This window comes from Notamacropus eugenii, chromosome 4 (assembly GCF_028372415.1).
Source record: "Notamacropus eugenii isolate mMacEug1 chromosome 4, mMacEug1.pri_v2, whole genome shotgun sequence".
Classification (NCBI taxonomy): Eukaryota; Metazoa; Chordata; class Mammalia; order Diprotodontia; family Macropodidae; genus Notamacropus; species Notamacropus eugenii.
In genome coordinates, this window is record NC_092875.1 from 466,384,302 (window position 1) to 466,409,230 (window position 24,929).

Genomic DNA, 24,929 nt, shown 5'->3' on the forward strand with positions numbered 1-24,929 from the left:
TTTCAACCCCCCCAAAAAATCAAAACAGATTGACTGTAGAAGCAGATATGAGATTTTAGCTGTCTTCTATCAAATCAGACATTAAAGAGATTTGCAAAAATATGTAACACTATTTTTTTTTCACTTTTGAAAATGTAGTTCTTTTCCACAAAATTTGTTATATCAACATGTTGTAATTGTTGTTAGCATTATTAATCAAATAATCATGTCCAACTCTCCGTGATCCCATTTGAGGTTTTCTTGGCAAAGATACTGGAGAACTTTGCCATTTCCTTCTCCAGGTCATTTTACAGATAAGAAAACTGAGGCAAAGAGAGTTAAGCGACTTGCCTAGTAAGTACCTAAACTCGTATTTGAACTCAGGGTCTCCTGACTCTAGACCCTAAGCTCTATCTATTTTACTTAGTTGCCCTTTATTAATTGTCACTATTCTATTATTATATAATTGTATATTGTATGTATTTTTCATTATGGTTATGTTACAACTGATTTATTATTGGTATTTTAAAGTGAACAAATATGTTAAAATATCATCCATTTTATTTGCTAATATAGTAAATATCAATATATATAACCTATATAAACAAAATCTCTGGGATCCTCAATCATTTTTAAGAGTATGATGGGATCTTGAAACCAAAAATTTTGAGAACTACTGCTCTAATACAATCTGTTACATTTGTGGCTGTGGAACGGTGTGAAATCATCAAGGAAAAATATAGGTCCACCTTTACATAACATCTGGCATTTAAAAACACTGAGGTTCTTGGCGTTAGATTCAGAAATTGTGGCGTATGTTGATTGTAGCAGTGTGATGTGATCGATTTGCCACTGTTTACGATCTCACAGACACTCACTAGCCATCCTACAAGTCACTTTACCCTTTGGAGTAGGCCTGTACAACACATGGCCCACAGGCTGTATGTGGCTACCAAAGGATTTCAGGCAGTCCTGCACCCTCTTCTGTTTGTCACGTGATCCATGGCAACCAACCATCATCCGTCTATCTCTAGTCTGAAGTGTCTGTGGCTAGAAGTTTAGTTTATTTAAATTTTGGCCCCTACGTACTTCTAACGTGTGCGGGTCTGCTGTTGAGCTTTAGTTTCCTCATTCATAAGGGAATAGTAACCCCATTATCTGCTTCACATATTTGCCTGAGGAAAGCATTATGAATTGGTAAAGCTTTGTCTAGGTGTAAGCAATTATTATTATCATTGTTTTAAAATCTTATGCCCTTTGAATACAGGAATCTCAAAGAAGTCCAGAGCTTTGATTTCTTTTGTTTTACAAGTAAGCAAAACAGTTAACATAGTATTAAAAAAAAGTTAGGATGAAAATGTTTTTCATATACCTTTTTATTATAGGTTTTTGACTGTCTTCTTCCTCCATTTCTCCCCTCTTCCCTCTTGCCAGGTACTACCCACCCCTTGCAAAAAGAAACAGGGTCCCTCTACTCACAAATGCACAAGAGCATACATGCTTTTGAAGACTTCCCAGTGACATCATGTACAGAACCCTGAGGCTTCATTCTCACCATTTGTCATTTCAGCAGAAGCCCCAAATATAATTACAGTCTGTAATTCACCTCCTTCAACACTCTTCCATGTGGGTATTATCAGTGACAGCTCCACACCACCCTAATTAAAATTGTGTATCTCCACCATAAACTCTGCTTTTCAGGGCTTTTCTAATCTGACTGAGGGGGTGGGCAAGAATTTAGCCCCTAGCTAAGGAGATGTGACTATTTAATAGGTGTTCAGTGAATTGGTGGCATGCTGGATATGGATGCATGGCACCCAACATCAGAACATTCTGGGTGGCTGTTTTGGAAAGGAAGATTGAATAATGAAAGACTCAAATTTGTTTTTGTGTGCCATCCAGCTGGCCTGCCTCACAAGAGCTGTGCCCTAGGGATCCAAAGAGGGGCCTCTGAGTTAGCTTAAATGCCAGGTAGTTGGCTACAGTCAGAGGGCACCTGTAGCCATTTTGGAAAGAGCTGAGTAGTTGACTGAAGCATATAGGTAAACATATCCTAGGATGAATGTGACTCTTGATCTGTTGGGGGGAAACCTCCCGAACTGCAGTTCTTTGGGTGGATCAAGGTTAGGATATTGGCTTGCTAACAAGTGGTAGTCATAAAGGTCTGTTTTCCCCAAAGGGCAGGGTGGTGTTGGCAAACAAAGTTGGTTTGCTAGAAATTTTGGTATGGGGAAGTTTAGAAAATAAATAAACCTGTAGCAACTGGCTTTATAGTAGAGTTGGCTGAAGTTTTGGTGCATGAAATGGTGAATGGAATGAATCCCAACAAAAGTTGGCACTCCAGGAGCCTGTGTGTTGGAGGGGCTTGGGCTGGGGTGGCGATGGACAAGGAAGAATGACAATTCAATAGAATTAAATTGCATAAATACTAAATAAATAAATAAAAACTCAATACTTACTGGATGGAAGATGTTCTGTTAGATGATTCAGAGATCAAAAGCTTCAGCAGCCTATGATCTCAAGGACCTGAGATCTCTTGACTAGAGATATGGTTAATGAAAGGTGATTTTTATTTTTTTAATTGAGTACCCATTTGTAGCCCTTCTTTAGCTGGATCCTAAAACATGAATTTTCCAAAGAGTTGACCTTTTCCATTGTGGAAAGTTCTCTGCCTTGAGTGCAAATATTGTCTCTGATGCTTACTTCCTATGTGATTTTAGATAAGTCACAACTGCTCTGGACTCAGTTTCCTCATGTGTAAAATAAGGGTATCTGACTTAATGACCTCTAAGATCAATTCAAGTTTTAGTGACACTTCTATAGTCCCTCCCCTCCAGCAGCAAACTGAGGATTCTGAGAGACAAGGCATTAGCTACGAGGGACTTTCAGTAGCCTTAGGATTCTTTTCTAGGGAATTTCATTTTGAAACTATTTTAAGGCACTCTGGTCACAGAAAACCATGATGCTTCTTCCTGCACCATGAATTCTTTTCATCACTGAGATGCTCAAGTAAATTGAAGGGAGGTTTACCACAAATTGAAATTGGAGAAACTTTAGAATTTATAAACTTGGAACTACTACTATCTTTTGAAATGTTCTGTTCTCTTAAAATAAAGATAATTCACATGAGATGGTCATTGAGCAACTTGGGATTTTGGGGGCAATGCCTCCCAGCATTGTTGTGAGCAAAGTCCTTTGTAAATCTTAGAACACTTGTCTCAATGTCACTATTAATACTATTTTTATTATATAACTGAACCTTTCTGACTAGTTTTCAGAGATGCCATGGCCATGTTGGCAATAGTTCCACAAGTAAAGGTTTGAAATATTTAGCCTACAGGTCAAAGAACTGAATACAAGGGACTGGACTACTCATAATTTCACTTAAACATTTTCTCAAAGCACAGCTGTTATACTTACCCAAGTTTATGTATTACATGTTTCAACAAATTCAATTAAATTCTACTTTGGTGTGATAGTGAAGATGGTCACTTGGTTGGAATAAGTCAGGAATCTGGGGTACCCTGCCAAGAAACGTCTCTGATCTGATGTCTCTGACCTTTGGCAAAATTTGTCTCTAGAGACAGGTGGATGTAGAAGAAATGGCCAATGGAAATCTTGCTTTCAACACTTATTAGTGTCTTGTTGGAGGAATAGCACAGAGGCCAGTGTTGTGGAGCAGTATGTGCGGAGCAGGTGAAACACACCTTATAAACCTCAGTATTGTTATAGCCATACATTTATTCTTCTTTTCCCTATCCAATATTAGAATATTTAATTGTGCCCTGAAAGTTTTCCCTGTAATTTTTCATTCTGAAGCCTGTGAATTCATAGGTTGAAAAGTAAGATTTACAATTGTTCATTTTTGGTGGAGGAAAATAAGAAGAGGAGGTCAGGAATCAGTGAGATGACAGAATCGGGTGCACGTATGCAACCTCCTTTCTTGCATGCCTGCGATCATTTGCTGCAACAAAGGTTTAGAGAAAGCCTGCTCTAAATCAAGAGTAGGTAAGAAAAATGTAAAGACCCAGTTTCTACCCTTGAAGAAATGATCATCTTTGTTTTCAGTTAACAAGATTTATGACCTTAAGAAAACAATATTTGACTGTGTCTCTTCAGTTGCTAAATTGCAAGGTCTTGGCCAGCACTTCCAATGGAAGTTCATAGGAGAGAGCAAACAGATGTGGAGTGGCTGGTGAGTGGAGGTTTACAAATGAGTTGGGGAGGGAAGCTAGGCTTTGAAGGATCACGGATAAAATCTGGGCAGCTGTAGATTAGATATACAATGTTTTCCAAAGTGATGCTAAGGTTTGTTTATTAGGAAGAAGAAATTTCCCTCAACTGAATTACCAACTTGACTTTCTGCTGATTAACTTTCAGGTGTTCCTCTGCTGTGAATGAAGCATCCTGGTACAAATAGGAAACAAAACTGCCAGTTAGGCCTCAGGTAAACTCGCTGTTATTAGGAATAACCTTAATCTGAAGTTTTGAAGCCAATGGAGGGCCATTATAGTACCAGATATTATCCTTCTTCAAGCTTCTAGCTCTTGGTTTGGTTTCTTTGAAGGGCCCCCAAAGTACACTTTGGATCTGGGGATGGGGAACAATCTAACCCAAGTTCTTATCCAATTAACAATCAAGTTCAACGCAAGTTAAGAGTAAGGTGAAGGTCAGGAGAAGGTAAATCACTAACTTTCTGGGGTGTTGCAGTTTCTCATTTTGGGGTGATTTTGCCCTCCTCCCTCCTCTCAGAATTCAATTCAGTTCAACATGCGCATATTGAACGTTATTATGTGCAAGACAATGTCCCTCAGTGAGTCATTGATTGTAGGACTTTCCCTCTGAACCCTCTTTCATTCTTTTCCTGTTCTTTATTTACCAACCTCACAGACACAGAGAGAGAAGAAAAACCCAAAAAAGGGTGGCTTTGTGCTTTGATAAGTTTCAACTCAGCAAACATTTGTTATCTGGAATTGGTGAATAAAGATGAAGACCTTTAACACCCCTGGCTTTTTATTTCTATAGTCTGACTGACCCCAATTGTCTCTGGGGAATTATAACTCAATTTTTATTTTTCCAAGTCCTTAAGATGAACAGCTTTATTGTAGCCCGTGGAAGCTTATGTTAAAGAGGCTGCCTGGGGCTCCACACTGAAATAGAGCCTTATTCTCTCTGAAGTACCGCTTTAGTCCCCTAGAGTGGAGCAGGACTGGAGCATAAGAGTTCAAAGTGATAAGGAGGCCTATGTCCTGGGCTTCATCCAAACTGCTTTTATCTTAGGGTTAGTTCTGGGTACTGGTCACAAAGAAGAGGCAGTGCTGAGTAAGAAGACCTGAAAAGGGCTTTGGATCTGGACACCTGAGTTTGAATCATGGCTCTGATGCTTCAAAGTCACATGTCTGAGCCTCAAATGGCTCATCTGTAAAATGGAAGCATTAACACTTGCCTTCTCTACCTCATAGGGCTGTGACTGTAGTGCTTTTACAAATCTTAATGGGGTATAGACAATTGAGTTGTTATAGTTTTTTTCCTTCCCCCCTTTCATTTCCTGTCTCTTTACAGCACCTGGTGGTGGGCAGTTTCTGACTCCACTTTTTCCCCCACCCCCATATCTATGGGATGGACTGCTAAAAAAGTTAATGGAGGTTAATAAAATGATGAATCAGGTTGTAATAGGAGTAGCCTTAACTGTGACCCTCTCTGTCTACCTGACCACAGCTCTGGTGGTGGCCACACCCATGGCCTAGTTCTGGGAACACGCACCACTTAGAGGTCAGGTCTCTGATAATAAAACAAAAGAGAACCGAGGTAAACTACACGCTAAAGGATGGCAGGGCCCTTTGCCGGAATTTGGAATTATCGTCTGTGTTCTTTTGTCAGGGAAAAGATCCGATCTAAAGAGAGAGTCCTGCAGTTTGGCACGTGGGTGACACTTTGAGCCTGGGATTAGCTCTCGAGTCATTCACTACCTGTTAGCTAGAACAAGGTTTTAAAGTTTTCATCGGAGTTACTTATGGATCACTGTCATCCTATAGGCACTTCTGTGCAGAAGGGAAAGAAAGAGACTCACAGGTTACATAGAGGAGAAAACCTAGATCAGGAGGGAATATATTATCCACGTGGCCTACAAGGGTAATCTGCGGATTAAAATTTTAACACCTCGTTTAAACGGTGTAGAATTTGGTTTAAATGGAGCCAGACTTAACTTTTTGTTTGTGTAAGATTACGTCTAAACTGGCAAATATTCGACTAGGATTTACAGCGGAAAGAACGCTGAGTAGGAGTCAGACAAGGTGGATGGCAGTCCCAGCTGTCACTGCTACCTGTGTGACCTTGGACAAATGACCAACCTTTCTGCATCTGTTTCCTCATCTATAAAACTGGATTAGATGACGTCTAAGGTCATGTCCAGCTAATTTTGGAGGGGGAGTGATGTGAAAGGTGTGGGTCTAAAGGGCGAAGGTGCTTTGGCTTTGTGCCACGCGATGCCAGAAGGGCTCCCGGCATCGTGCCAGCCCCCCACCCCCAGCCAAACTTCCCAAGACCTGAAATAACTTTCACCACGAAGGACAAAGTCTTTCGGGTCTGGCTGCCTGCGGGGGGTGAGGGAGGCCGGGTCCCCGGTGCTCGGTCCCCGGACCACCCCTCCCTGCCCCTGTCCCTGCCCCCAGCGGCAGCAGCGGGCCTGGGAGCTTGGCCGCAGGCGTCCGCCCTCCTCCCCCAGCAATCGCCGCGGGAACAGTGGCTCGGCAGCTCCCTCCGTCGGGGGCAGGTTCAGGTTTCATTTTGGAGCCGGTGCCGGCGGGGAGCGAGCCAGCGAGGGCGGGCCGGGCCGGGCCATGTGATGCCGCGGGTGGCCAGCCGCGGTCCTGGAGGTGGGAGAGTCTCCCGGGGATCCCGGGCCCGGGGGAGCGGGGCAGCGGGGGTACGGGGGGAGCGGGGCTGGGGGCGGCACCAGTTTCGTGCGCAGCTGGTGGCGCGGCAGCTGGCGGCGCGGCTCGGGGCTCTGGGCTTCTCCCTCTGATGCCCAGCCGCCGCCGGGCACTGTCCGCACCGGGAGAGCCCGTGCTCGCCCCAGCCTCCGGCCCCGGCGGCCTTGGGGAGGGACAAAGGGACGGAGCGAGCGGGCCCCGACGTTCCGCAGGTACAGCGCTGGCTTTTCGGGCAGCATCTCCGCTTTGGTCCTTCGCTAGGCTGTGAGAGCTGCTGTTTCCTGGGCTAGAAAAAGTTTCTTCACCTGTGTTTCCAGTCGCGGGGCCATTGGCTCGGTCGTTTCCTCGGGGTGGGGGGTGATGGAGTGGGAGAAGGAAGGTGGGTCAGAAGCAAGTTCAAGGCTCGGGGAGACTGGCTCGCCCTCCCTCCTTTCTGACTTTTCCTCCAGCCCCTACCCCGGATCCGATTCCCCGGCAGAACAACAAGTGTACCGGGCTGCAGCAGCTGCGGAGCGGGAGCGAGCGCAGGGGTGGGCTGGGCTGGGCTGGGAGCCGGCCACTGCTGCCTCCTCCCGCCTGGCAGCTCGTCCTGGATGGGGGATGGGAGGGCATGGGAGGGGGCGGCTGGGGTGGGCAACTGCCCCACCAAGCCCCTTTGGCGGGCTGGGGAAGGCACACGCCTAGTAGGCAGCCTCCTAGCCCCCCTCGTCCTTGGGGAAAGGAGGAAGCTTTGGGGGGCCCTCTTCCTCCCCGGAGCCCCTTCCCCTCTAACTCCTGGGAGCCGGGGTTCCTGCGCTCACATTAGAGCTGTCATGTGCGTGTCAGTAGGTCTAATGGTGGTTCTGGGCCGCCCTGGACACCGGTCTCTAGGCTTTGCGACCCAATGCATTTCCGTGCCGAGAATCCGTCTGGTTCCCTAGTCCACCCAGCCACCGGCTCCAAGTGGGGTGGGGCGGGCGAAAGAGTCGCAGCCTCAGCGTCTCCGCTCTTCTCCCTCACACTATGCTTTGGCCCTGCCCTGGAGTGGGTCTTCAAAGATCTTCAACAACTGGGGGGAAATCTTAAATAGGTGAAACAGAATGGATTTCTGGGCGAGGGGAGATGAAGCAAGGTGGGGGTCTGAGCAGGCCCGTGAGTGCTTATGCCCTTTTATCTCGTTCTCCTAGGTTCCCAGGTTGTATGCCAGCTTTAGAACTAAGACGGTCCTCCCTTACCGGGCATTCATTTCGGAGGAGCCACTTGGAGTGCATTTGGTAAGTGAAATGTAGTATTACAGCAAACACAAAGAAAGTGAAAGGCGAATTCTTGCTAGATTCAGTGACTTGAGCCACTAGGGACAGTTCCAGGAAAAATGATGCCAGCTGAAAGACAAGCTTGGGTTTTGCCGTTACGTGTGCATACATGTTATGAACACAGGTTTACATTCTACCTGATGTCTGGTAAAATTAATTCCCAGACTCGAGGAGGAGAGAAAATCTTAACACCTGTAAAAGCAATGGATTGTTTAAAACAATTCAACATTTCACTTAATGTTAACAGTAGGATTCATAAGTGGTTATTATGGGGTTCATTTATTTAGTGACTTCTGTCCAGGAAAACTTTAAACCGGCTCTGTTCCTGGTTCTGCCATGAGCTCACTTATTTTGGAAACTCACTTAATAGCACTATGCCTCACTTTCCTTATCCACCAGAGTAAGGGCACAAGCTCAGGGTAAGAATACAATTAAAAAGCTTGCTAAGTTTCACAACATTTTTGGTTTTATGTTAAGAGGTTCAGGTACCCATCATCATGTCCTTTTTCTCTATCATTATCTGAACTGTTTAAAGCACCGAGATTCAGAATATAAGTCAAAGGAAACACCTGTTACATAATCTTTCCTGGGATGGGACCCCAAAACATGTTTTTCAATTGTATCCTTACCCTGAGCTTGTATAGTGTTGTTCTTGAGTTTCAGAGGAGTGCAATTCTTTGTGACCCCAATTTGAGATTTTCTTGGCAAAGATACTGGAGAAGTTTGCCAATTTCCTTCTCCAGCTTATTTTCCAGATGTGGAAATGGAGGCAAACAGGGTTAAATGACATATCCAGAGTCACACAATAAGCATCTGAGAGCAGATTTGGACTCAGGTCTTCCTGACTCGAGGCCTAGGGCTTATCTACTGAGCCACCTTGTAAGAGACAAGTTTGTGTGGCCAGAACTGAGCAGAACTTTCATGTGCTCTTGAAAGAATCTATCATCTATGACCAGATAAGAAAAGAGTGGAGGAATGGAATCTACTCAGATGAAGAGGGTTAGATGCATGTGGGTTTTTGAAAAGTCCTGTGTACAAATATGTCATTCAGAATTCATGAACCTTGATAATCGGACCATAGATGTAGACCTGGAAGGGACCTCAAAGGTCATTTAGGTGAACTTCCTTATTTTATAGATGAAGAAACTGGAAAAGGAAAAAGAAAACCTATCCCAGAGTTTAAGTGCCTTGCCCAACGGTTACTCCCCATAACTATTAAGAGGTGGGATTGCAACCCAGGTCTTCCTTTGGACTCTACACCCATCCCTCTTTACACCCCTGTAAACCAGGCAATTGTTTTGCTTTTAAAGGAGAGAATGACAATGCTACTCTTAGTACTCATGCTTCAATTTTAATCCATGCCAAAGGTTTATGTTCAAGTAATGAAACCCTGGAAATAGATTTATGCCAGGAATTTTGAAAGAGCTTCCATTACCACGGCACTGTTAGCTATGACAGCACACTAAACTCTGGTTCTCAAAAACTTCCAGGCTTATGGTCATTTTAATTGTGATGCTTTATTTCACTGATCAGATATGACAGATCTCCTGGTTTATGTAAGAACTATCTAATTACAATTGTATTTATGTTGCTTTCAGCATAGCAGAAAAAGCTTCAGAAAACTTGTGTGTTTACGTGTGTATGTGTGGTGTGTATATGTGACTTCAAGCCAAATTTGTTATGAAAGAGGTGAGTCCAGCTAGGCAGTTCCCATTGAGAATACTAAGTTGGAAACAGTGTTGCATTTGAAAAGCACCGAGCTTGGGGAATTTTGCCATATTAGACTTGTACTGTAAAGATTGCACTTCTTTCGATGACCCCATTGCAGATTCTTTACTTAGACAGAGCTGTGTTTTTAAGATGTTTTTCTCATATAAGTTGGGTTGTCTGGATCTTGTTTTAGAGAATATGTTCTTTTATAGTAATCAGCTGTCTTCTGTCCTCTTGCTGAATCTTCAGAGTCTTTGGCTCATGTGTTATCATCTAGCAGTAGACACAGCGTATACTTAAGCATCCAAATCAGGATGGTTATGGTGCTGTAAATATTGTTTACCCCAGGATCTCAACCATGCTTCTTTGCGAACAGAATCCTGTCCTTTCTTTGCTTTCATTCCAGTGCCCTAATTGATTTAAGAAGCATCTCTTTACTTCTGGATTTTCCAGAATCCATTACACTTTTTAGTGTGATTTACAATATCTACATGTCATACTTCTCAATACATCACATCAGAAATCATCTATTGAACACTTACTATGCACCTAGGCATGGTGCCAAGTGGATTATAAAGAAAGGTAATAACAGTCTGTGTTCTCAAGAACTTCACAGTCTAATTGGGGAAGCAACGTGCAAACAACTATACACAAACAACACACACACATTTACATGGCATTTGTGTATTGGAGACAGTCATAGAGGGAAGGCACAAACAATACGGGAAGCTGGGAAAGGCTTCTTGCAGAAGGTGAGGATTTTAGGTGAGACCTGAAGGAAGCCAGTGAAACCATTTAGGAATTTGGCTGCTACAATAAAAAGTGTGTGTGGTGTGTATGCATGTGCAAGCACTTATACTAGTTGGACTATGACAATTCTTTTATTTTTTTGTTTTCTTGTTTTTTGCTTCTTGACAGCCAGGATGATATTTAATATCATTATTGTAAAGGGGACATTTAAAGATTCTTTGAAATGAATGAATTAGAGTTAATATTTTGTGTCTAGAAAACTTGCTAAAGCTGGGTGGCTGCTTGGATTTTGGTTATTTTTTCATAAACAAATAATATTTTTATAAATATTTACTTTTACAGGAATACCATTCATATTCATAGGATCATAGTTCTAGAACTGAAAGGGACCTTATTGGTCATTAGTTCAACTCCATCATTTTTACCTGTGAGACATCTGAAGCCCAGTGAAGTTAAATTACATTCCTAGGGTCACATGAGTAGTAGGTATAAGAGACAAGATTTGAAACAAGGTCCATTGGTGTCAGAACTCTTTCCGTACTGTTACCACCATATTCTCTATCCCACCCTCATTTTCAGTCTGGACTTGTGATCTAATTGATGTGGACAACTTTCAGTGAGAAAATCCCCTCTACAATTGCTGTCCAGCACTTGATATACTTAGAGAGCTACATAAAAGCGCTGAGAGATTAAGTGATTTGCAAGGGTCACTCAACCCCTATGTGTCAGAAGCAGAGCCTGACAACTGGATCTTCCTGAAATCAAGTCTGGGTCTATCCATAATGCCAAGATGCCTTTCCTCTCTTTCACCTGTATGAGTGGCTTCAGATCTGTTTAGGGAACCCCTTTCAGTACACTCCCTCTACCAGTGCAGATCAATCATTGAACTATATCCTATGCTTTTCTAGAGTTCCCTTTTTAGTATAAGATCTTAGAATAAACCATAAGTTTTAGTTCTTGATGGTTATGTACTAGATAGAATGCCTCAGTGAATGTTATTATTACTGTGACACTTTTGGAGAAGAGTTTGACCCTTGGATTAATAGATGGCTCTAAGACATACTAGCTCTGTGACTATGGGCAAGGTTCTTAAACTCTCAATTTCCCTGAATGTAAAGTGGAGATAATTGTACTTGGACTACTTACCCCATCAGGTTGTCTTGAGAAAAGTATTTTGTAAACTTTGAAACACTATAGAAATGTGAATTATTACGGTCTTTGATGCAGACTGGCATGAGTACAGATGGTCAATGATCCTTCCCTTTGCTCTAGTAAGTTGTTCTGAGCCAGCCTTCTAAGAATAAATCTATAGATACTATATGAAAACAGTGCTTTGCCTGGTTTCTAAGACAAATTCTATTTTTTGGAAATGTGTTTTTTTAGAGAAGCAAATCATTTGTGTATCCCCCTTCATTTCAGAGCTGCACATTTTCTTGATTTCAGAAGGAAGCAAAAATGCTGTGTTTCAGAAATAGGGAGAGGGTAACATTTGTCATCAGCTCTTCTAGTCAGGTTCTATCTCCTCCAATTTCAGTCTTTAGTCTCTGCCTTCATACTGCCAGCAAGCTGAATTGGTTAATATTGCTATGATATAAAGGCTATAGCCAGTATAAAATCAGTAACAGGTGTTTGAATATTCAAACAAATTAATACTATTGTCTTGTTTTTCCTTGAGTACCAGCCATGAGCTCAAAATAATGTTGGTGAATGACTTCTATGGATTTGATCCCAAGAGATTTCATAGAAATGAGAGTGTTTGGTTCCCACATATGTTCACTGCATGGTTACCTATTCTGCCAGGTAATTGAGAGATTCCCAGGCTTAGAGACATTTAGAAAACAGAAAAATCAAAACTAGTTTTTTTTTTAAAAATTTAGAGAAGGGTTCTTTATCGTGTGTGTGTGTGTGTGTGTGTGTATGTGTGTCTGTATGTGTGTGTGTATGATAGACTCCTCTGGAAGTTCCTACAGAACCCTTCTCAGAATAATATTAAATGCACAAAATAAAATATATAGGCTTATGAAGGAAATGAATTACATTGAAATATAATTATAAAAATATATAATAAAATCAAATTCATGGACCCAAAGTTAAGTGCTGCAGCAAGAACATTTTATGTGTAGGTAAGGAAGCTTCAGAAGGAATTGAGAGTAAACAGGAAAGAAGAGGAATCTTTCCTTTGGTTAGATGGTTTGGGATGGGTGATCCAGTCGAAGTCCCTTGGGGGCAGTTTTCTGCCTTTTGATTTTAGATTGTATTTGTACATAGCGTCTGTTTTTTTACCAGGATCGTGAGGGTCTGTCATCTCAGGTGTTCCCCAGTTCTTCCTCATGGATCACCCCTTCCCACTCCAAGCCTTAGCATGTTAGAAGGTGGTATCCTCAGTTGTTGTAGGGTTTTTGTTGATTTTCTTTGAACTTCTAAAACAATTCTTGCACTTTTTAAAAAACTGGGCTTCCCAAATGAATGTTCAAGTCTACCCCTTATCCTCCAACCATTTGGCACTTCTCTTTCTAAAATATACCGTAAATGGACAGCTCCAGTTATTCCCACCTTATAGTCCTACTTCTGCCACAAGGGTAGTGTTCATTACCCAATTTTCTACACACGCCCTTTGTTCTAACCAAACTGGTCTGTTCACTGTTTGCTAAATATGCTTTGTGCCTTCCTGCTTCTATGACTTCATGTTCACTGTTTTCCCTGTCTAGGATTCTACCCTCCCTCCCCCATCCAAATCCTGTTTTGAAGACCCAACTCAAATCACACCTCTTCCATGATAGTTTTTCCTGACATAGGCATTATATATGTACTGTAAGAGAATTTCTCTCTTTTGAATTAGTAGATCACTTATAATTCAAATTTACTTACATAATTCAAATAAATTCATCTGGTCCCTTTTTCTTGCTTTGTAAGTCTTCTCTGCTAGATTGTAAATAAACTCTGTGTTTTCTACAATTCCAGCTCATAGTAGGTGTTCAATAAATTTTGGGTAGTTGACTTGGTGGTCCCTTTGTCATAGAAATTTTTTTCAAAATTAAAAAAACCCTCCTTTTCTCTATCTCAGAGCATGGTTGCAAGAAACAGTAGAGGATATCCAGGAGGAAGTGTGCTGCTCCAGAGAAAACTGGCAGTGGGGGCTGGGTGAGAAGAATACTTTTCTCTCTTCTGGGTCTAGAAGGGCACATAGTTAGCATCCCACTAGATGTGAAAAGGAAAATCCATAGAACTCCTTAGAGATATTGTGACATTTAATTCTATACTATTCTTTGAGAGAATGCCTTTTAGGGTCTTTACCATAGCATAACAGAAAGGTCAGGAAACCAGATCTGGGAAAGTTCATGGAATTCTGAGTTAAAATGTAAATTTAGTTTTTTGGGGGGGATTATATGGACTTCCTCAGGATTTGGATTTTTCAGTTTTATGGAAGTGTATTTTTAATCCTTTATTATTTGAAACAATAAGATATTACCAGTAAGTTTAAAAGAATACTCATCTAATTTAAGTATCATTTAAAGCTATTATCCTCCTAGTCCAAGTAAGTTACCTTTTCTCCAGCCATTTATCATGTATGGGGAGAAGATAGAAAATGTATTCTTACTAATTAATTTACTACTTTTGAAATAGTAGTAACGAAGGAAGTAGTGATTATGAGAATCAGTGTGTGGTGTAGGATATAGGAAATATCCCCAATGCAAATATTCCAACCCACAGTGAACTTCATGGGGAGTGTGAAGAAGACAGTATTTTTGACACATATACCTCATTACCATTATACTTTTAAGTTCATGCCCACTCTTCCTCCCTACCCCCAGATTCTGTGTTTTTATAGGATAATGGACCTCAGGGTTATTTTTCTGACTCTTTGCAACTACCATTCTCTTTACGCTATTTCTAAAAATTAATTGAGTCTACTGACTGATTGCTAAGGGGTAGTATAGTTCTGCAGTGTCAGACTATCCATGTCCAAGGCTACTCCTAGAACTCAAGGTAGCAGTCACCCTTTTGGGAACTCAACTTGCTAGTTTAAAAGAAGGTCCTACAGATATCAGTTTGTTTCTTAGAACAGCATTTGGGAGGAATTTTTTGGTCCTTCTGCTCTGGAAATTAAAGGAAAAAGGGAAATAAAAAGAGATGAACTCAGTGTATTCAGGATGATGCTGAAAATGTTAAATGAATATGAATGATCAGACCTAAAGTACTTAAGTCTCATATTCTTCACCCTTTTCAGGGAAAATGTCGCTTTAAACACTCAAGGAAAAATTGTGCTTTTGAAACGTTTCTAGACGTAACCTGGATTTCAGCTTATCAGGAAGTTTTCTACCTTTTGAGTTTACTGAATGTTTTTTTGGCCTTTCATCTGTTGAATAAAAGCCTTGCATTCTACTCGCCAGCCGATCAGCCTTTGGGGGCATTAACTCCTTAAAGTGTCTTTGCCAGCAAAGGAGTACAAGATGTAGTTGGGGACAGACAATAGCTTTTGTCTATTTTTACATGAAATAATAAAAAAAAAAACTTGTCCTTTGAAGTTCTAAGTTTCTTTGTATGACCTTCAGAAATTTACTGGTAGAGAGTATTGGTTTTTCAATTTATATTTCTCTTGTATATCCTATGAGAACTTGACCTATGATGTGCCCTCCACAGTTGACACACAGTAAATAATTGGTTGATAATATACAAACTGTTTAGGAAGTTGGCATAATTGATGGTCATTAAGTGTTTCATCATTATAAGAAGGTGATTTTATCAGTTACTTTACCAGTAGAATATTGACTCCTTCAGGTCAGAGACTATCTCATATTTTGTGTTCTTAGCCTCAGGCCCTTGAATAAAGATACACAAGTACTTGGTGGATTTGATTGCATTGGATTCCAGGTACCTGGAGATTATCATGTCTAGGCAGTTAATTTTATTGTTCTCTACATATTTCATGGGCATTAAAATAGAAGAAGCTGGTCATAATCCATTAATAATTTTAATTGCATTTCAAGATTATGGAAAATTAATATTAATTTCATTTTAGCAGAGGAAAACTAGTGCATCCAACTACTTATGTACCAAGATAAGAACATTCTCTGGAATGTAGCATCTTTGATTAATGTCAAGCTAAAGTAAGGATTTCAATTCTGAGGTTGTTCAAAACTCAATTTAGGAATTTTTATTACATCTGATTTGGTAGTTTTTGATCAAAAGGTAGAATATGTGTATGTGGTGGGGAGGATTATGGTATATAATGCTATTAGATTGTATTCATGGTGGAGGCCTTCAGGGAATTATCCTGTTTGGATAACTTACAGTAACTTTGCTTAAAGTCCCTATGGCTTAGTGCTGGAGTATTCTAGGCTGCATTTGGCTTCAGTAAATCCAAATCTTTCCTTCCTATTTGTATATTTAGGATCAGTGGACTGCTGCTGTTGTTGGTACATTAAATTCAACAAGTGTTTTTTAACCTCTAATTATGTCTCCGTTTTGTTTGGTTTTGGCCCAAGGTGCTTTCTGTGTAAATTAATATATGTGTACTTAGTGATAACATTCTATTAACTTTTGCAACACTCTACAAAACTGAGTTTCAGAAACAGAAGGGACAATGTTGGGGACAGTATATTTAGTTTCAGCTCACACATGTAATTGGAGGTGACCTGTGCGAATCTTTGCCTCAAACAAAGGTAAACTGTTTTACTTAAGTAAATCACATTTACTCTGTTTATTCTTGATTGAAAATGTTTTATTTCTTTCCTGTATTTAGTATAAAAAAATTACAGCTCACCTTGCAAAATCAGGTTAAAAAAAAATCTGTAATATTATCATGGCCTCCAGGAACCTGGATATTTTCAAATAGAAAGATTTTTATTCCACTTGCCAGCTGATTCATAATAGCCGCATGTCCTGATTTTGTTAAGACAGAAGTGAAGTCAACTGAACTATACTATGGTTGTCTTCACTGCCAATGGGAAATTGAAGCAATTTTCTAGATAATTCTGGCAGTGGTTGGTTATAGCTTTCATTTTCTGCTTCACTAGTCAATGGAAATCTTAACCTGGTTTTATCTCAGAGGGGAAGGAGAGACAACTCTGCAGTTCTCTGTCAGGCTCTGGGGTTATGATCCGTGATTTTGAAGGATTCCTGCCATTCATTTTTCAGTGAATTTCTCAGTGAAGCCTATGGTGTTCTTCAGGACTAATTAGGGTTTGTGACACACATATATATATATATACATATATATATATATACACCTATTATAAATGTATAAATATGTTTATTCAGACATATATTGACCACCTACTATATGCAAAGCACCTACTATGCTAATTATGGAGAAGGCAGAGATGATTAAGTTAAAGACATGCTGCTTTGAACTAAAAGCAGGATGGGGAAGATAGACTGTAGTAGAGACATATTTCATATGAGGTTGCTCCAACAAAAATCACTTGATTCTAACCGTGCTATTGTAGTACAGACAAAATGCTGTAAGGTCAGGGAAACGCCGTTGGTACATCATTTGATTATTCATCCTTTGGTTTCTATGGAATTTCACAGGAACTGGGCATGTTTAATTTTTCACTTAACACTTTTTTTTTGGTAGACCCAATTAAGGATTTGAGATGGGGTCTACCTGTATGTAATCGTGCTTATCATGTTTTGCAAATACCAGAGGCAACGAAACCATGCTGTTTTGCCCCTGCATTTGGTGCTGGACATGGTATAATTTGAATAGTGCAATGAGGTGTTTTAAAATATTCTATTGTGTCCTAAAATCTGATATCTAGCTTAGGATATTTAAAGCTACTCACAATTTAGGAGATACTAGATTTAAGAACTAGCTCGTGTTGCTATGACAGGAAATGTATCATGTCTCAATAATTTCCTTGAAGGATTTTTTCCTGCCAGGTGCATGTTTTCTTCTAGCTGTTAATTTGTTCCCTTAGAATTCCAAATATGTTGTTGATTTCCTGCCCTTACACACTTTTTCATTTAACCTTGCAAATATTCTTCTTAAAATATAATTTTCTCTCCCTAACCTCCCCCCACCTCCTCAAAATCCATTGTGTTTTCAGTTGTTGATCTGAATTTGAAAAACGTCTTAGTTTCTATGAAGTCACTGGTTAGTTCATGGCTCATTAGGGTCAACAAGAGTGTGATATGATTTTGGAGACCCCTGCTCTTCCTTTCTTAGTGTATTTATTAATGATGTCTTAAGTGTTCTTCTGAGTTTGTTAACTAGTTAGGGCTCATGGCAAATTTATGTATCTATTCGTCCAACCAGATATTTAATCATTGCCTACTATGTGCAAGGGCAACTAGGTGGTACAGTGGACAGAGCACTGGGCTCAGAGTTAGGAAGACTCATCTTCCTGCATTCAAATCCAGCCTCAGATACTTACTCACTGTGTAACCCTGGGCAAATCATTTAATTCAGTTTGCCTCAGTTTCTTTCTCTGTAAAATGAGCTGGAGAAAAATATGGCAAACCACTCTAATGTCTTTGCCAAGAAAGCCCCAACTGGAGTTACCAGAGTCTGAAACAACTAAACAGCAATGCTTGGTGCAAGGTAGTGTGCCGAATGTAATGCAAAGGAGTATGAAAAAGTGTCCCTGTTATCATGATTAAGGAATCAGAAGAATCTAGTAGTAGAACAGCTTCTAATCACTATTTAGTGAATCTTTAGATATTAAATCTTTGGGTGAAAATTAAAAGATTACCCGGATAGACATTTAGGGTTAGTTCAGTGACATGTGGGGGATTGTTGGGTTCAAAACCTTGCATATTTTCTGCTTGTTTGGTTCAGAATACAAAATAATTTTTCAAGGCTTCATAATTATTATTTGATATTTGTTTGACAACACAAAAGTCTGCAAAAGTCTTATCAACAAAATCAGAAGACAAAGGAAAGCTGTAGCTAAATGGAAGGATGGTTTAAAGGGAGGCCAATAAATGGCTTGGCTTTATTGCATGTCTTGTTAGAGACATCATCACGGGACATTTGGTTATCCTGTGTTACAGCGCTTAGGATTAACATTTGTGAAAATATCACCATGACGATAATTACAGCATATGAGCCAACATCTGTTGCAGAGGATGAAGAGGAATAGAAATTCTATGAATAACTTGATAAGAACCTCTAAATGAAGTGCACATTTAGTATTACTTGAATATCTGGTGACTTAAATGCAATAAGGAGCATGGGATGGATGACAGAAAGTGTACAGTGAGTAAGAAAGAAATGAGGCCTTAAGATACATAGAAACTCCACTCCTATATATTATAGTTTCTTTGAGAAGAAGGTTGAAACTGCTGTACATAGTAAACAACAAATAATGTCATAAAATGAAGTTGATTATATTTTAACATACAGAAAACATTTGAATTTTGCAATGTGAGAGTTATTTCTGAATCACGTATCTCTACAGGTAGACCATTGAACTAGAACAAAGATAAAATTCATTCCTAGACCTAAAGGGATAATAAAAATGAGAAGAATACATAGGGTGCAACTGGGAAAACTCAACCTATTTTAACAAACCTGTTTTATCAAATGGATGTAAGAACAGACGTAGACCTTGACTATGACTATTTCCTAAGCAAGTTTAACCAGAATAAAGAAAATCACTTTAATGAAGAACCCAGGTACTCCGTCCCTAAAACCATGAAAGATATGGCAATCAAAGTCAATCTGAGTGTATTATTAACTTGTTTGAAAAATCTTACAGAAGGTGACGGTAAAATATTATGAGCAGTACTATGGTAAAAAACAGTGAGAAGCAGAGGAAGGGAAAAAAGTTTATAGATAGTTATCAGACACTCAATTAACTTATAATCCTGGGAATGCTTAAAAATGAAATTGGATGGTAGACAACAAAGAGATGGAAAATGAAAGAGGTCTGTTAATAACCATAACCAACCCTTTTCATCATATTGATAGCACAGTCACCAAATTTGGACAGCTAATAACCCTATCACTGATGTGCTGCATGAGTAAATAGAAAAGACACTAAAGAAAACAAATAGGAGAAAAGATACTGGACTAAACCAAGTATACAGTCAGTCTTCACTGGTGGTGATACAATTTTGGGTATGTTCAGGGATCAGCTGTGAAGATACCTGAGCTAGGGAAGGATCCAAAATACTCGGGGAAAAAAATCACAGATGTTATCACTACGTGAAACAGTGATGGAGAAAACATTAATAGCTGCTGATTTATATGCCTTTTTTGTTTTTACCATATCTGTAAATCTTGGTAGAAACACTCTGTGTATTTAAAGAGTGTCCTTGATGATAAGAGAACAGGCAGACCTTTATAAACAGTATTCTATGACAATCACTCAGTCACCTGGGTATGGGTATAGAAAGTATAAGAACCCACTGTGTCTATTGTTTGTTGACTATCAAAAATCATTTTATTGGAGAAAACAAAGTGCCACCTTGAAGGGTCTCCCTCTCATAAGGCATCTCCCACACGTAAGTTAAAACTATATAAAACTTGGACAGATGTAATAATAGAGAAAATGTTGATGCTCTGATTATAAATATCAAGTAAGGCATAAAACAGGGAGGAATATGCTCACCAGAGGTGTCTGCCATTTTCATGTAGACTATTCAGTAAACCATGGAAAGGTGTATTCTCTAGAGATTCTAAAATTCCCCAGGTGATCATGTTTGTGGATGATATATGGTGCTAATCTAGAACTGCTTAAAAAACTTTGGCCTACCTTTACAAGAAGGAAAAACCAAATGGAGGAAGATTATCTATTATCTAGAGTAAGATAAGTTGTTGAATGGTGCAAAGAACTAGTTGGTCCATCAGTGCATATGTGTTGGAACGACACTACAAACAGACAATAAACTGGGCCTAGAATTGATTAGAAAGAAGAAATCACAAGTGGGAAGACACAAAGGGCTTTTAATGACTCCAAGCACTTCCCTGAAACAAAGATCTGTCTTTAAAAAAGAATGGATGCCTTTTGGAGTTTTTTGGATACATTCTTTTTCAGCATATCCATTCCATCCTGCTGAACCATTCTTTGTGACAAAGAAAAACAGTTTTTAAAAACTGACATAAAGACCACATTTGACAGTACCTACAGTTCCCTCCCTCTATATTGAGAGGAAGGAAATGTATTTCATCATGTGTTTTTTTAGGACCAAGAGTCATCATTATAGTAACTGTGTTCTCGATGCTGCACGTTCAAAGTCATGAAATGCCACAGTGTCTGAATATTTAATTGTAGAGGACTCAAAGGGCTGTAGTGAGATCATCACAGGCACATATAACAAGAAAAAGAGGTAACCAGTCACGAAGGAGAGCAGGGATAATGGGCCATGTGTGTGTGCCATTGGTGCCCATATAATGTTAAGAGGTCTAGTGAAATGCCCTCAACTCATTGCATAGGCTTCTTGTGGAGAAAGGATGAGGGCTGCCCAGGATGAAGTGTGGAGGGATCAGTTGTGGTTTGGTTTCTTGCAAAGGGTGCTCACATCAGTAAGGTCAGAGATCCATTGAATGACTGAAGTGTTATTCAGTACCTAGCAAACACTTTGAAATATTTATCTGGTACTTAACAACCATTTTCATTGTTTGACTTTAAGCAATTTTTTCCAATATTTTTCCCCCTATAAACTTTTAGAGGTTGGCTATATAAAATTTAGCACGTAACTACGGAGTAGTACAATTAAGAAGAACAGCTAGGTAGTGCAGTGGATGGAATTAGAGTCAGGAAAACTCATCTTCTCGTGTTCAAATCCAGCCTTTGACACTAGCTGTATGACTCTGGGCAAATCACCTGTTTGCCTCAGTTTCCTCATCTGCAAAATGATATGAAGAAGGAAATAGCAAACCATACCAGTATCTTTGCTAAGAAAACCCAGATGAAGTCACAAAGAGTTGGCTGAAACAACAAAGTTCAATTAAGTAAAAAGTACATGTAAGGTCATTTCCATTGAAAATGCCAAATACTCACCGCCTTCTTGGGACCCCCAGATCTGAATCCTTGTTCTGACACAGCGATATCCAATTCAAATAGAGACTGAGGCTACTAATGAGTACATACCTAACCATCTCCATAGGCTACATGCTGACTTAGTTTTAAAGTATAATATTATCTAAGTTATGCTGTATTTTTATTTTGTTTAATATTTCCCAATTACATTTTACTTTGGTTCAGACAGCATTTTGAAATGTTGTTGGTTGCATGTGGCCTGTCATGCTCTAAAGTTTCTCTGTTCTAAAATTCCCTTTAAGACTCAGGATTTTTTTAATTGTAATATGATTATTCATCCAAATAATCTATTAAATACTTTCAGAGAGAAAATCCTGACTCAGAAAGCTCTGATCAATTAAAAACTCGTTTTTCTCCCTGTTTCTTTCTATCACCAATGTTAACTTTGCTCTTCTTACCCAAGGAATTGAATGACAGACGTAGTCGCTACTGTCAGAGATCCATTTCTTTGGGTCTTGAAGGCTTCTCTCCTACTCCTATTTAAAAAAAAACACCACTTCCTCTCAAATCATATTCATAGAGTATTTTCAGGGTAAACATTGAATAAATGTTCATCTTTGCTGTTTGAACATTAAATCCTGAATTTTGAAAAATAGGAGAAAAAAATCCTTTAAGACACAGAGACAAATCACCAGAAGATCCAATTTGCAGGACCAAGATAAGCTTTGGGAGAGATGTTTCTCAGCAGGTCAAACTCCCCACTGCTTGTCAGATTATATCAGAGTCTATCTGATTTTACCTACTTAGAAAACTGGTCTTTTTGTCTGACTTCCCTTGACTGGTGCTTTCATATCTGAAATCCCATACTGAGAGAGTAACCTCTCCAGCAAAATGTCAGATAGGTTATTAACCGCAGAACTCCAGGTGAAATCTAATTTTCATCTGTAATTTTTCAAACTATGGGAGAGGGTAGCAGTCAGGATAATATAATTGGACGTAACAACCCTAAAGCCAAATGGCTTTAGCTTTCCTATGTTGCTCCAAATAAGGATCTCATTCTCTGAACAATGAGACCTCTTAGGGTACTGGGAAAAGTGCTTGATTTGGAGTTAAAAGACCAGGCTTCAAACCTTGTCTCAGCTACTTAATAGCTGTGTAACTTTGGGCAAATGATTTCAATTCTGTGGGGCTCAGCATCTTCTAGTAGTGAGGGGGTGTTATTAGATGACCTTTAAGGTAATTTCCAGCTCTGCATCTTATGATCCTAGCTATGTAATAGATTTCTTGGAATTGGTGAAATATTCAACATATATAATAGAGTGCTTTTAGGAAGAAAAAAGCTTCATTATGCAACCTTTGAGTCCTGTCTGCTTTCAAGTCCTAACTTGAAAACCCCACTGTCTATAAAAGGCTTTTCTGATCCCCCTTAATACGCTGCCATCTTTCTGTGAATCTCTCCATTTCCTTCTGTCTGTATCTTCCTTGTACATAGTTCTTCACAGATTCTCCCCAACTAGACTGGGAACACAATGCCTGGCATATTTCTTGTTAAGTTGATTAGTTGTGTCCAACTCTTTGCTGGACACAACATTTGAGGTTTTCTTGGCAATGATACTGAAGTGGTTTGCCATTTCTTTCTCAGGAAACTGAGGCAAATAGGGTTAAGTGACTTGCATAGGATCACATAGTGTCTGAGGCTAGGTTTGAACTCAGGAAGATGAATCTTCCTGATTCCAAAGGTAGTGCCCCCTCTCCACTGGGCCACCTAACTTCCTGGCATATAGGAGGCACTTGATAAATGCTTCTTGTCTCACAGATAAGGAACTCAAAGGGCACCTAGACCTTTCCTCTTATATATAACCTTTTGTATATATGGAGCCTAAAACTAATTATGTTCCTGCTTTTTGGAATGGAGAAGATTCATTTGTAAGTAGTTTTATCTTGTAATCTCATATACAATTAGCTAAAAACCTTAAGGATATGAAAATGGGCTTTCTTTATTAAGAAGTTTAAACATTCCCTCTTCTTTCCCTCCCTCCCCCCTCCCCACCTTCTCTTGGGTTGCAGAAGCTATTGGCTTATTTAGCAAGCTCACTCTTTATGGGTAGCAGTACAAAAATAAAGCTTAATCTAATGCAGAAGTGGGGTCTAAATTAGTGAGTTTTCCTTAGAGGAAAAGAAGAAACTGGAAGTGATATTAAGGGAAGACAGGATTAATGAAAGGCCCTGCTTGTTAGCCTAGGCTTTGCAAATAGGCAACTTCTTTCTTATCTGTAAGTCAAAGTGGTTTGTATATTTAGGCTGAAAATAAACTTAAGATTGGGGATGCAGGCCCACTAAGTAAATGTCAAATGAATTTGCAAGACTTTCTGTGAGACAGAGCAAGTCACCTAAATGGTTCATGTCCTACTTTCCTTATCTGTAAAATGGAGAAAATAATACCTGCTCTGTCTGCTGGAAAAGGTTGGAAGGATCAAATGGGACAATAGACATGAAACCCTTTGGGAAGGTCTGAATGCTATTGAAATACACAGAGTCATCGCTAGGATGCTTTCTTGCCTGTCTGGTCATGTCGTTATGAGAAAAACACTCTGCAAACCTTCAGTGGCACCTGAATGTGAGGAATCATCAGCATTAGAAACAGAAGGAAAACATTTTGCTAGAAATAATGGTGGCGTTTATCGGTGCCTGTCCTTTGTTTTCAAAGAGGACTGTGACATCAGGGAGGTGATGTGATGGCATGCAAGTTGGATTGGATTGAAATGAAGGAGAGTGGTGCGAGGCCACAAGTTATTATTGACTTTGTCTTGTGTTCATTTCGACCATTTATAACATGATTTATAATAATATAGCACACAGCTATTAATAAGCTAATTTGTTGTTTGGTACTTTGAGTGTCTGTAACTTATGCACGGTAAAAGTGAAACAAATTCACATTTGCCTGGAAAAGAAGGGAATGTAAAGACACTTATTGTGTAAGAAAAGTTGAGGGATGGGGATAGGAATGGGGATAGGGATGGGGATGGGGATGGGGAATGGATCTGTGATTTCATCATTATAGGGAACTCCCAGGTGAGGAAACTTCATCTTCCAATGTAGGTCAGGACCATCTATGAAACTTCTGCTTTGCATTTTTGTCCTATGGAAAGGGTAAGTGAATTTCTTAGGGTCACACAGCTAGCATGCGTCAGAGATGGTACTCGATCCCAGGTTGTCCTGGCTTTGGGGCTGGCTTTCTGCTCTCTATTCTACCCTACTCTTAAGAAAAAATGAAGCAAGAGTCAAATTCCTACTTGAAATTTCTTATCAGAACAGAAAGTAGGTGGGAGAGGGGA

The 24,929-nt window shown here is 39.8% G+C and overlaps 1 protein-coding gene across 3 annotated transcripts in view; it reads left to right on the forward strand.

Moving 5' to 3' along the window:
- The first annotated feature begins 6,762 nt into the window (after positions 1–6,762).
- Positions 6,763–24,929, forward strand: part of ARHGEF28 (Rho guanine nucleotide exchange factor 28) — a 361,347-nt gene continuing 343,180 nt past the window's right edge. Inside the window, exons 1-2 of one of the 3 annotated variants that reach the window (XM_072606341.1) lie at positions 6,763–6,854; positions 8,078–8,164. The gene's annotated coding sequence lies outside the window, so the exon portion shown is untranslated. Of the gene's footprint in view, positions 6,855–6,954; positions 7,124–7,716; positions 7,981–8,077; positions 8,165–24,929 lie in introns of those variants that run through there. The other 2 variants (XM_072606340.1, XM_072606343.1) reach the window with 2 other exon arrangements.